Source organism: Schistocerca americana, chromosome 11 (assembly GCF_021461395.2).
Source record: "Schistocerca americana isolate TAMUIC-IGC-003095 chromosome 11, iqSchAmer2.1, whole genome shotgun sequence".
Lineage (NCBI taxonomy): Eukaryota > Metazoa > Arthropoda > Insecta > Orthoptera > Acrididae > Schistocerca > Schistocerca americana.
Window position 1 is genome coordinate 39,372,167 of NC_060129.1, and position 13,446 is coordinate 39,385,612.

Consider the following 13,446-nt stretch of genomic DNA (forward strand, 5'->3'; position numbering starts at 1 on the left):
CGGTGGTGTTGTGGCTTGGTCTTGTTTTTCATGGAGGGGGCTTGCGCCCCTTGTTGTTTTGTGTGGTTTTATCACAGCACAGGCCTACAATGACGTTATAAGCACCTTCTTGCCTCCCACTGCAGTTCGAGGATGGAGATTGCATTTTCAACCCGATCGAGCACCTGTTTATAATGAACGGCCTGTGGTGGAGTGGTTACACGACAATACCATCCCTATCATGGACTGGTTTGCACAGTCATGACCTGAATCCTATAGAACACCTTTGGGATGTTTTGGGACGCCGATTTCGTGCCAGGCTTCACCGACCGACCTCGATACCTCTCCTCAGTGCAGCCCTCCGTAAAGAATGAGCTGCCATTCCCCAAGAAACTTTCCAGCACCTCACTGAACGTATGCCAGCGAGAGTGGAAGCTGTCATCAAGGCTAAGGGTGGGCCAACACCATACTGAATTCCAGCATTACTGATGGAGGGCGCTACGAACTTCGAAGTCATTTTCAGCCAGGTGTCCGGATACTTTTGATCACAAAGTGTACATCTGATTTTATTACATTGGGCGTCTCTCTCTCTGTGCAGGGTGAACGTTGAAATTTCGTTAAAAGGTATCGTCGCAACGAAACAATGCTTGATTACTGCTGCCACTGGCAACCATATCCATGGTACCTTAGCCATCGCGTCCACCCGCCTGGAGGCATGTCACTGATATCAAATTTAAGAACATTTAGTTTAACAAAACTTACATATAATACAAAGAAAAAGTGAATAAATAAGCAAGAATAAAGCTTTTGGAAACAAAATAAGAAATTTGAAAATTTATAAAATTAAGAAAAAATAAAAGATTCAAATATTTAAAGAAAAATTCATCATGAGAGTCACTCTGCATGGCGAGAAATTTTTTTTCCAGCAGTCGGAATACACTCACCAAGTAGCTGAAGGACGACGGTTCAATCCCGCGTCCGGCCATCCTGATTTAGGTTTTCCGTGATTTCCCTAAATCTCTTGAGGCAAATGCCGGGATGGTTCCTTTGAAAAGGGCACGGCCGACTTCCTTCCCTAATCCGATGAGACCGATGACCTCGCAGTTTGGTCTCTTCCCCCCAACACAACCCAACCCAACCCAAGTAGCTGAAATGGGAATCCCTGGAGGAAAGACTACGTTCTTTTCGGGGAACACTATTGAGAACCGACATTTTAAGGTGACTGCCAAAGCATTCTACCACCGGCAACATACATTTCACGTAAAGACAGCGCAATTGAAAAAACGATCACAACGACTGTGTTACTCTCACCGTGCATAGAGAGCAGTCTTGGTTCTACAGGCACACACAAGAGCAGCTGGTACTCTTACGCTTTCTAGTAGTAATGCCATCTGCGATTTGGAATCCATTCCATCACATACTTGCTTGGATCCTATGGACATGTCTTTTATCGATTATATCCACTGGTTAATCAAAATCGTGCCACTCTCATATCTCGAAACAAGTCAACCTTTTCGAATCTATCGGCTAAGGACCCCATACAGCAAGACTCCATCATGTCTCGTAGACAGTCCCTCAGCACCTTCCAACTGTTCTTCATCCTCTACCCCACCCTCTCTGCAGCTTTGTCCATGTGATATTTCCAATTTAAGCCTGAACTGAACGGAAGTCTGAGAGCGCCATATCACTCACTTTTTTCAATGAAGCGAGTTCTGTTTCAAATGATTCCTCTTATGGAAGTTCAAAAAATGGTTCAAATGGCTCTGAGCACTATGGGACTTAACTGCTGAAGTCATCAGTCCCCCAGAAGTTAGAACTACTTAAACCTAACTAACCTAAGGACATCACACACATCTATGCCCGAGGCAGGATTCGAACCTGCAACCGTAGCGGTCGCGCGGTTCCAGACTGTAGCGCCTAGAACCGCTCGGTCACTCCGGCCGACTTCTTATGGAAGTCATGTACGCGATCACTGTTCTGTGCAAGCCATCCGTGCATCGTGTTGCTCCTATCAAGACTCCATCTCAAGGAAATGGATCAGTTAGTCATTATTATGTGGTAATCAACAGCGTACCAGTGGACGGATGGGCTGGAAAATATGACATCGATACGGAACAATGAAAAATGAACTCACCTGATAGTGCGATTAAATTTAGCAATTTTACCAGTTTCTCTGTAATTTCAACGGCATCAGTGGCATGGCAGCATGCTTTCCGATTTCTGTATCATCACTAAACCATCCCTCCGCTACTTTTCGAGTACCATATAGTAGATTGCAAACGCAGATACGAGGGTCACTGCAAAAGCTATGCACACTATTTTTGTAAAAATACAGTTTTCATTCTGCATGTGTGATAGTTTTACACTGTGCAGACACGTCCTTCCCGCTTGTTTTCAATCAACCGGTTCCCGTGAATGGCACCGTCACAGCATGTCTTCAAGATGGCTGCTACACTTGACGTTCGTCAGAAGCCACATGCTGTCATAGAATTCCTGTGCTGTGAAAACGAGACAGTGGAAACATCCGCAAGAGGTTTAAAAAGGTGTATGGAGATGCTGCTGTCGATCGCAGTACAGTTAGTCGGTGGGCAAGCAGGTTACGTGATGAAAGCGGGCACGGCAATATTGAGGATTGTCCTCGCAGCGGCAGGCCTCGTACTGCGCACACTCCAGACAATGTGCAGAGAGTTAACGAATTGGTGACTGCTGACAGACGCATCACAGTGAACGAACTGTCACGCTACGTTGGGATAGGGGAAGGAAGTGTTTGCAGAATACTGAAAGTGTCAGCGTTAAAAAAAGTTTGTGCCAATTGGGTTCCCAGGATGTTGACAGCGGCTCACAAAGAAACAAGAAAAACGGTATGCAGCGAACTTTTGGAACAGTACGAGAATGGTGGGGATGAATTTCTTGGAAGAATTGTGACAGGTGATGAAACATGGCTCCATCATTTTTCACCAGAGACGAAGAGGAAATCATTGGAGTGGCATCATGCAAATTCCCCCACGAAAAAAAAAAAAATCAAAACCACACCTTCTGCTGGAAAAGTTATGGCTACGGTGTTTTTCGATTCCAAAGGACTCTTGCTTGTGGACATCGTGCCAAATGGAACCACCATAAATTCTGATGCATATGTGACGACACTGAAGAAACCTCAAGCTCGACTGAGTCGTGTTCGACCACATTGGCAAAAGGAGGATAGCTCTGAGCACTATGGGACTTAGCTTCTGAGGTCATCAGTCCCCTAGAACTTAGAACTACTTAAACCTAACTAACCGTAGGACATCACACACATCCATGCCCAAGGCAGGATTTGAACCTGCGACCGTAGCGGTCGTGCGGTTCCAGACTGTAGCGCCTAGAACCGCTCGGCCACCCTGGCAGGCAAAGGAGGATGTTTTGCTGTTGCACGACAATGCACGGCCACATGTCCGTCAAAAAACCATGGAAGCGATCATAAAACTGGGATGGACAACACTGAAACACCCGCCTTACAGTCCTGACCTGGCTCCATGTGACTATCATCTCTTTCGGAAACTGAAAGACTCTCTTCGTCGAACAAGGTTTGAAGATGATGACTCCCTTGTGCACGCTGCCAAACAGTGGCTCCAACAGGTCGGTCCAGAATTTCATCGTGTGGGTATACAGGCGCTTGTTCCAAGATGGCGTAAGGCAGTTGAGAGGGATGGAAATTATGTGGAGAAATGAAAATATTGTTCCTAAAGGACGTATCTACACACTGTAAAACTTCCAAACATGTAGAATAAAAGATGGATTTTAAAGAAAATAGTGTGCATTTCGTTTGGAGTGACCCTCGTTGATGACTGTGCAGTATGTAAACTCATGGTTATTTCTCGAACATATATACCAAAATATACCAGACTGCGTCCGATACCAATCTACATATTTCTAGCAGTTAGATATTACTTAGATTTACTTTTACGATGGCCCATCTTTACCTGTATAGATCGCAGTCACAGAGCATTCTCGCATTCTTAGGATAAATTAGAGACTGGAAGATCTCCCAGCATTGTCTTTGACCAAATTAATTTGCAGGTGACCAGAAGTAGAGGGCTACATTACACATGAACAGGACGAGGTGAGTCTGTAACTGCTGTTCAGTATACACTGTTCCACACCCATCTCTCTCCCAGTGCCCATCCAAATGCACAAGATCTCTTCAGATGCACGCTTACGAAGATGTACAGTAGATATGAGAATGTTGTGATAATATAAGAGATGAATATGAAGAAGAGACGTGTGCATAATGCATGATGGCGATCCAGACGGATGGAGATTGATGCATTTTACGTAAGTAAACAGCACTTTTAGTGTCTCAGGTCAGTAATAAGAAGTTATTGGTAATAGAGAGAACTGATCATGGAACACAGAGACATACATTCCTAAGGAAACATGGTTCTGTACTTAAAACGCGCTTTAATGTTAAAGTCAGGTTGATTCCTACCTATTAGCCATGTGGTACGCGCCTCTTTCCAATGTAAGAAACGTATATCCAGCGTATTTCTCCCTGCAAGTTCCTCTACGGTAACCTATGGTGACAAACTGTAAAGTGACAAAACTAATTTCATGCACACCAACCAAAACACAAACATTATATAGTTTTCCAGAGGTGTATCACGCCTACTGTTTACAGAGACCAAGCCCGATTACGGTTCATAAATTATGATATGTTCACAACAGTCCTATAAATTGATCGTTGGCAGTCGAAATTGCATACGAAGAAACAGTGAAAACTTACAAGGAAATGAACACCATGATCAGCAGCTAGAGGAGATGTAACATTCTTACCACAGTTTACCACTGCCCCGGGTATCCTTCCTGTTGTACACATATATCATGGTTCAATCTTAGGTTGTATTGCCCATGTGTGGTATAACATCTCCATTTCGCCTCGACGCACATTTCCAGATTGCCTCCTCTCTCCGTATTCTCCGTATATGTGTGTGTGTGTGTGTGTGCGTGTGTGTGTGTATGTATATATATCATCAGTCTATTTTCATTCCCCAGAACACAAAATTTTACTTATTTTTCTCAGTATACATTTCATGGTATGCTTCTCTAATATTATATATTCTCGGTCAGTCCCCATAATTTTACGAAGTTTTCGAGATTTTAAGCACTGTTTGGCGTGGCCGGCACTGGGAGGGGTGACCGTCTGGGCCGCCATGCGCTGTTGCCATTTTTCGGTGTGCACTCAGCCTTGTGATGCCGCGATGCCAATTGAGGAGCTACTCGACCGAATAGTAGCGGCTCCGGTCACAGAAAACCATCATAACGACCGGGACAGTAGTCTGGGAACCACACGTCCCTCCTATCTGCATCCTCATCAGAGTATGATATGGCGGTCGGATAGTCCCGATGGGCCACTTGTGGCCTGAAGACGGAGTGCTTTCGAGATTTTACATATTTCATCTTGTTTCCCTCAATTTTTGCGATCGATTTTTCGTGATTATACTATTTTCTCTCGAATTTGGCCTATTTCATGACTTTTTAATATTTCTTCACAGTTTTCCACATGTATGTCGTAATACTGCTGACATACCTACGTGCTGTTTGATGACCCAGTCCTCCCATTGGTGGATGCACCTTCAGACACACTACTATGAGGGTTACCCGTGGCGGATCCGGTTTTGAACACTATCCCAGACGTAGCGTTGTGTGAATGCACTTCTGAGCATCGCTCCAGATATAACGCGTGACGGACGACCCACCTTACCCCAGATATGGTGTATTGTGGATCCACATGAGAACGTCGTTCTGGATATAACGAGTGATGGATCCTCACTTCAACACTAACTCAGGTGTACTCTGGGTCTTGGGAGACATCCGTAACACATCACACATGCACGGATACTTACATAGAGAAAACAGAGTAAACGTACTGCAACTGTAGAATATGTACTTGGAGGTGACTAGATGTATTCGAGTACAATGCTATAGTATACCGTCCGAGCAGCAAAATAGTGAATTTGCGCTATGTGATGACAACTGCACTACATTTACACTCAATTCTGAAGTACGTGGCGCGAAGTGATGTCTAGACCGCATCGCCAGAAGTGACATAAAACCGATAAAATTAAGAAAATATACGGAAGATACGTATAAATCGAGAGAAGAAGCGATAAAATTGAGGGAATACTTGCATGTCTTCTGCTTGGCGTAGGAAAATTCTTGTACGTGGAAACATGTATGTAGCAGTAAGAATAATACGAGAAAAAGTTGACATGGAAGCAACAGGAACCTGGGAAACAGTCATTTTTCATCAAAGAGGTAAGACGGCTGGAATAGAATCTTTTAACATGGATGACCGCTAAATGTAAAGTAATAAATGTATATATGTCTGACTACAAGCAGAGGTGTGACCCCAGAGTTATGAGCAACCACCTTACAGGTTTTTATTAAGTGTTCTTAGTTAAGGAGCGTTTTATTGCCAGCTGTTGGACTGCAATATACAACTATAAAATGGATCACGTTTTTGATCATGTGCAGGACTGTTTAGGTGTTTTGAACTTTAAAAAACAGTATTTACAGTGTGCTTCTGTGTATTCTCCACCGAACAGAGCCTTGAGGTGACAGGTAACAAATACCTCACAAACAGTTGCCGTATGATTTCTTTAACAACATGCTGCTGTATGTCTATTGGGGCAATAGTGATACGTGCAAGTTGACAGTTGTCTTTGGTGCGTTCCTGGAAAAGAAAACATCTATTTCTAAACGGACTTACAGCTGATATATTGAATGGAATGATCGATTGACATAGAGTTGTAACGAGATTTGATTTAATGGCAGAAGACGCATTCTAGAGAGAGGGATATGTTGCTGCAGGCCATGTATCGCGCATTTAACAATTTTCTCCGTTGTTCCCTCGGAGTGTATCAGTTCTGTGGTATAACCTGCGTTCGACTCTTATCAAACCGCGCTTTCCGTATGTGGCTTAGGGCACTATCTACCTGCGATCGTTAACACTAAACCTCTCGATACCACACTCATCGCAGGACTTCCAGTTGATGTGTGATTAAACAGGTCCACCGACGAAAAACCTGTTTCGGTATCCTCCTTTAGACGAACGAAGATTTAGGGTACGTACTCCATTCGCCTGCAGCATCTTGTGGATAAATCGAGTCTTCAGTTTCATAAAGGTGCGAAGCGCCTGTTACTATACTTTTCAGTTCGTCCTATCCAAAAAGTATGCATGTGGATCATCTGGGAGATTGCAAGTCTTACAAGGGAACCTCCCCATCGCGCCCTCCTCAGATTTAGTTATAAGTTGGCATAGTGGATAGGCCTTGGAAAACTGAGCACAGATCAATCGAGAAAACAGGGAGAAGTTGTGCGGAACTATGAAAAAAATAAGCGAAATATACAAACTGAGTAGACCATGTGCAAGATAGGTAACATCAAGGATAGTCTGAGCTCAAGAGCGCCGTGGTCCTGTGGTTAGCGTGAACAGCTGCGGAACGAGAGGTCCTTCGTTTAAGTCTCCCCTCGAGTGAAAAGTTTACTTTTATCATTTTCGCAAAGTTGCGATCTGTCCGTTAGTTCATTGACGTCTCTGTTCACTGTAATAAGTTTAGTGTCTGTGTTTTGCGACCGCACCGCAAAACCGTGCGATTTGTAGACGAAAAGACGTGCCTCTCCAATGAAGTCGCGAGCTATATTTCCTGGATTCATATTGCCCACGCAATGCAGCTCACGTATTTAATGCAGTCTCGTCCAAAGTAGCGAACAGTCAACTGCCAGCCAGGGAGCCTCGTTAGCAGGAATACTCTCTCTTCCGTGCGCTGTAGTCGACTGACGTCATGTGTTTCGATGTTTGTTTAGGTGTAGCGTCCCCATACCACGGCGCAGTTACCTCGCATCGGACGGACGGACGGAGAGATAATAATTGTCTGAAAATAAAAAATTAAATTTTTCACTCGAGGGAAGACTTGAACAAAGGACCTCTCATTCTGCAGCTGCTCACGCTAACCACGGTACCACGGCGCTCCTGACTTCACGTTGTCCGTGATGTTGCGTATCTTGCACATGGACTACTCAGTTTGTATATTTTGCTTATTATTTTCATAGTTCCACCCAACTTCTTCTTGTTTTCTCGATTGATTTGTGTTCAGTTTTTCAAGCCCTATCCACTGTGCCAACTTATAACTAAGTCTGAGGGGGGTGCGATTGGGAGGTTCCCTTGTTAGAATTTTTAGTACGTAGTGAATAAGGTTCCCAAACGTTATAGAAAATCAAATAACACACGGGTATGTCGGCAATATGACCACATAAATATGGAAAACTGTGGAAAAAATATCACAAAATCGAAAAAAATTACGTGAAAATCTAGTAAAATCACGAAAAATTGATGTGAAATATGTAAAAAATGAGGGAAATACGATGAAATATGTGGAATTGAGAAAACGTGGTAAAATTACAGGAATTGACTGAGGATGTATAAAATTAGAGAAACATACCATGAAATGAGTACTGGCCGAGCGGTTCTAGGCGCTACAGTCTGGAACCGCGTGACCGCTACGGTAGCAGGTTCGAATCCTGCTTTGGGCATGGATGTGTGTGATGTCCTTAGATTAGTTAGGTTTAAGTAGTTCTAAGTTGTAGGGGACTGATGACCACACAAGTTAAGTCCCATAGTACTCAGAGCCATTTGAACCATTTGGGGGTGGGACTCTCTGGTAAACATGAGTGTCCACGTACTGCGGCTACGAGGGCGGCGGCAATTTTCATCGAGCTCTGAGCGTTGAGTGTAATACAGGCACCAAAGCAAATATATTACAAGGAAAAGATAGTCATATCAGATAACAAATTAAAGACAATATAAGATATTGTGAAGGAGGAGACTGGTGGAACCAGATATGAAGGGGGCCAATAGTAAATGATACACTGGTCACAGATGTGTATAGTTGCAGAACCTTTTAACAAACATTTTATAACTGTTGCTGAGAAGATGGGGTTGTCAGGTTCTGTAGATGCTGCCATCGCATACCTCAGATCAAACATTTCAAGTAACTTCCATAATATGCATTTGACCCTCACTACCACAGCAGAAGTAGTTCCATCATAAAATCTTTAAAATCAAAAACACCTAGTAGGTATGATGAGATATCTACAACGTTAATTAAAGAATGTGATTCTGAGTTATGTCACTCATATTAAGCTAGCTATGGAATATTTCCTGAATGATTAAAATATGCTGAATTTTAGCCACTGTTTAAGAAAGGATATAAAGAAATAGCATCAAATTTCCATCCAGTTTCATTTTTGCCAGCATTCTCAAAAATTTTAGAAAAGGCTTTATAACCATCTTATCACAAACAACATACTGTCAAAGCTGCAGTTCGGATTTCTAAAGCGTTCTGATATTCAGAAGGCTATCTAAAGCTACAGTGTAAATGTATTTAATTCATTAGACAAAAAGTTGCAGGCAACTGGTATATTTTGTGAGCTGTCAAAGGCATTTCACTGTGTAAATCACAATATCCTTTTAAGTAAATTAGAATATTATGGTGCAACAAGAAACGCTGCAAAATGGTTCAAATCTTATATCTCTGGCACAAAACAGAGTGTTATTAGGAAAGAGACATGTACTGAGCTATCAGGCATCATCCAACTGGGAACTAACTACACATGGGGTCCCACAAGGTTCCATCTCAGGGCCTTTACTTTTTCTTGTGTATATAAATGACTTTTCATCTGTAACATTACCAGGTGCCAAGTTTGTTTTCTTTGCCAATGATACAAACATTGCAATAAATAGCAAATCAAGTGTAGTCTTTGAAAGATCGGCTAATAAAATATTTGTGGACATTAATCACTGGTTCCTAGCCAATTCTTTGTCACTAAACTTTAAAAAACACACTACATGCAGCTCGGGACTTCTGAGGAGTGTCCCACGAGTATATGCCTAACATATGATGACAAGGAGATAGAAGAAGTGGACAGTGTTAAATTCTTGGGTTTACAGCTTGATAATAAATTCAACTGGTAGGAGCACACCACAGAACTGCTGAAACGTCTAAGCAAATCTCTATTTGCAATGCGAATTCTGTCAGACATAGGGGATATAAAAATTAAAAATCTGTCATACTATGCTGACTTTCATTCCATAATGCCATATGGGATGATTTTTTGGGGTAATTCAAGTCAAGCTAAAGTTTTCCAGGCACAAAAAGTGCAATAAGAGTTATGTGTGGTGTGAACTCAAGAACATCCCGCAGAAGCCTGTTTAGGGAACTAGAGATATTTATGCTTCTCAATATATTTATCCCTTAATGAAATTTGTCATTAAAAATATATCACTTTTTCAAACCAACAGCTCAATTCATGGAATCAATACTAGAAGTAAGAATAATCTTCACAAGGATTTAAAGTCACTTACTCTTGTAGAAAATGGTGTGCATTATTCAGGAACACACATTTTCAATTATCTTCCAGCAGCCATAAAAAGCTTAACGACCAATGAAATTCAGTTTAAGAGAAGCCTAAAGGATTTATTGGTGGCCTTCTACTCTATTGATAAATTTCTCAGTATATAGCTGTACATATTTGTCATGTATTATTATTTTTCTGACATGTTCCACATCCTGGAGGACCTCCTCACTACCGATCAACTAGAATGAAAGTAAATTTAATCTAATCTAATTGGGACAAGGGCGCACGGGATGTGCGAGTGTTCCAGTCATCTCCGACAACTTGCCATGATAATTACTGCTACAGACTAGGTGGTGGTTTAGGTGTGTCGTATTCAGTGCTTCTCAAAGCGTCGCAGTTGTGCCTTGCAGTGCTATTTTCTGTTGTCTCTATCCCATCATGCAGCAGGCCCTTCCTCCTCCTTCTGGATGTAATGGAGAGAAGAGCCTCAGGAGTTATATGGTGCTTTAAAAACCAAAATGCAACGTCAGTTTCTGCGTTGATCAAGTTATTGTTTCTGATAGTGATATTGCGAGGATGTAGCTATCCAGCCCGTCTGCAGATTGTTTAAGGACATAGCATGTAACTGAGCTGAAATTTGAAATTTTCAGCTATCTCCTACATAACGGACTTCCTACCAAATGACATAAATGTGTCAGTAGTCAGCGATAGGGTCAATGGAAAACAAATCAAGTGGGGTTTGGAAACCGGAAGCAGGATCGAATCACGCCAAATATTCCAGTCCTACTACCCACCAATAGGAAATAAGGAAAAACTGTCCCACACAAAAGATATCGATATAATTAATTAGTCAGTGAATCTGACAGAGTGAGGGAATATTTCCAAGACATCCACAGCCGGAGGTTTACCAGATCTGTTTATGGTTCGGTCCGACTGCGACCACCAGGGCGTGCAGGCTTGGTATTATCAGGGCGTGGCCACTTGAGAGAGAGAGAGAGAGAGAGAGAGAGAGAGAACTGTGTTACGACAGGAATTTCAGCCTACGCGAGTGGCGACACGTGAGAGGGTTTTCAGATATGTTTAAGCGGTCTGTGACAGCGTAATTACGTGTTACCTTACACGATCGGGATAAAAAGACACCGCAGCAATTGTTTAAATATTCCACACACTGCAATCAATTTCCAGCCAAGTCCCTTAAAGAAACTATGTTCCATAGACCACCTTGTGTCCCATAAAGTGTTTAAATACATATTATTCCATACACTGCAGTCAGTTTACCATCAATAAGTTAATAAACTATATTCCAAAGACTGTTTTGTAACCCATAAATTGTTTAAGTAAACAATATTCGACCAATTATATAAATTGTTTAAACAATATTAGATGCACTGCAATCGATTTCCCGCCAAATTCTTTATTTAAATGTTGTTGTTGTTCTTGTTGTTGTCTTCAGTCCTGAGACTGGTTTGATGCAGCTCTCCATGCTACTCTATCCTGTGCAAGCTTCTTCATCTCCCAGTACTTACTGCAACCTACATCCTTCTGAATCTGCTTAGTGTATTCATCTCTTGGTCTCTCTCTACGATTTTTACCCTCCACGCTGCCCTCCAAAGCTAAATTTGTGATCCCTTGAAGCCTCAGAACATGTCCTACCAACCGGTCCCTTCTTCTTGTCAAGTTATGCCACAAACTCCTCTTCTCCCCAATTCTATTGAATACTTCCTCGTTAGTTATGTGATCTACCCATCTAATCTTCAGCATTGAATAAACCATATTCCATACACCACCTCGTACCCCCTTAAATTGCTTAAATAAACATTATTCCACACATTGCCTTGTCTACCAGAAATCGTTTAAACAATATTCGATACACTCCACTCGATTTCCCACCAAATTGTTTAAATAAACTGTATTCGATACACAGTCTTGTATCCCATAAATTGTTCAAATAAACAATGTTTCACGCATTGTCCAAATTGCTTAATCAATTTTCCATACACTGCAATCGATTTCCCACCAATTGGCCAATCAGCTGAGTCTTTTTCCCGCCAATTTCCAGAACGGGGAGTGCAGGGGGACGGGTGTGGGAAAGAGTTCTGCTAAATTGGAAGAAACATTACACGTGACTGGCGAAGCACAGTGGCCATAGAATGTACTCTACGGTATTGCTGGCCAAAACGAGTTTACTAGTGTCAAACATTGGTCTTTTATTTGTGGAATAAATTTCTCTGAATGTACTTTTGGCCACAGGATTATACAGAGGCGAATTACAGACTGTTTGAAAAATAGAAAAGGACCTCGTGAAACCCCCGGCTCATATTTCCACTCTATAAACCACGTCTCTGATTTTGTAATGAAACCGACAAACATGGGCAATCGTTGAGGATTCTGGAATTTGACGTTCGCAATACTGACCTCAAAGACTTTTCAAGGAGCAAATTTAAAACTGTTGCGCCTCAAACACGAACTTAGGCACTGCTTCATAAAACTTTTACGGCGTAACGCTCCGACAGTGAATGGATAACTTTTGAGAACAGACTGTTGCATTATTTGTTCTAAAAGTGTCGCCTGTTGTACGTTTTTCGTCACACGACACAGTGAATTCGTCTTGACTTTAGGACTGCAACGACAGCACTTGTATAGACGCCGTCAGTAATGAATAATTGAACATGGAACGCCCTACCGCATGAAAAGTGTGCACCGGATGGGGATTCGAAACTGGGACTTCGGCTTTCGCGGACAACCGCTCTTTCAACCGAGGCATTCAAGCACGTCCCACGTCTTGTTCTCACAGTTTTACCTCCAGCTGTGCTTCATCACCTACCTTCGAGACTTGATTCCAGTGACTGGCGTTCACATTCAGCGACACTTGGAATGTTCATTCACAAACCCCCAAGCTGCAAACGCATACTGAAGGCAACTGGCATTACGCATTCCTGAAAATTACAGGTGTCTGTCGGCTTTGATAGACAGAGAGACATTGAAAACTTGCATTGTTTCGTAACGTCGACCTTGACGATGAAAATAGCAAATAATTTATAATAAAAGACTAACAGACACTGTCCAAGTTGTACG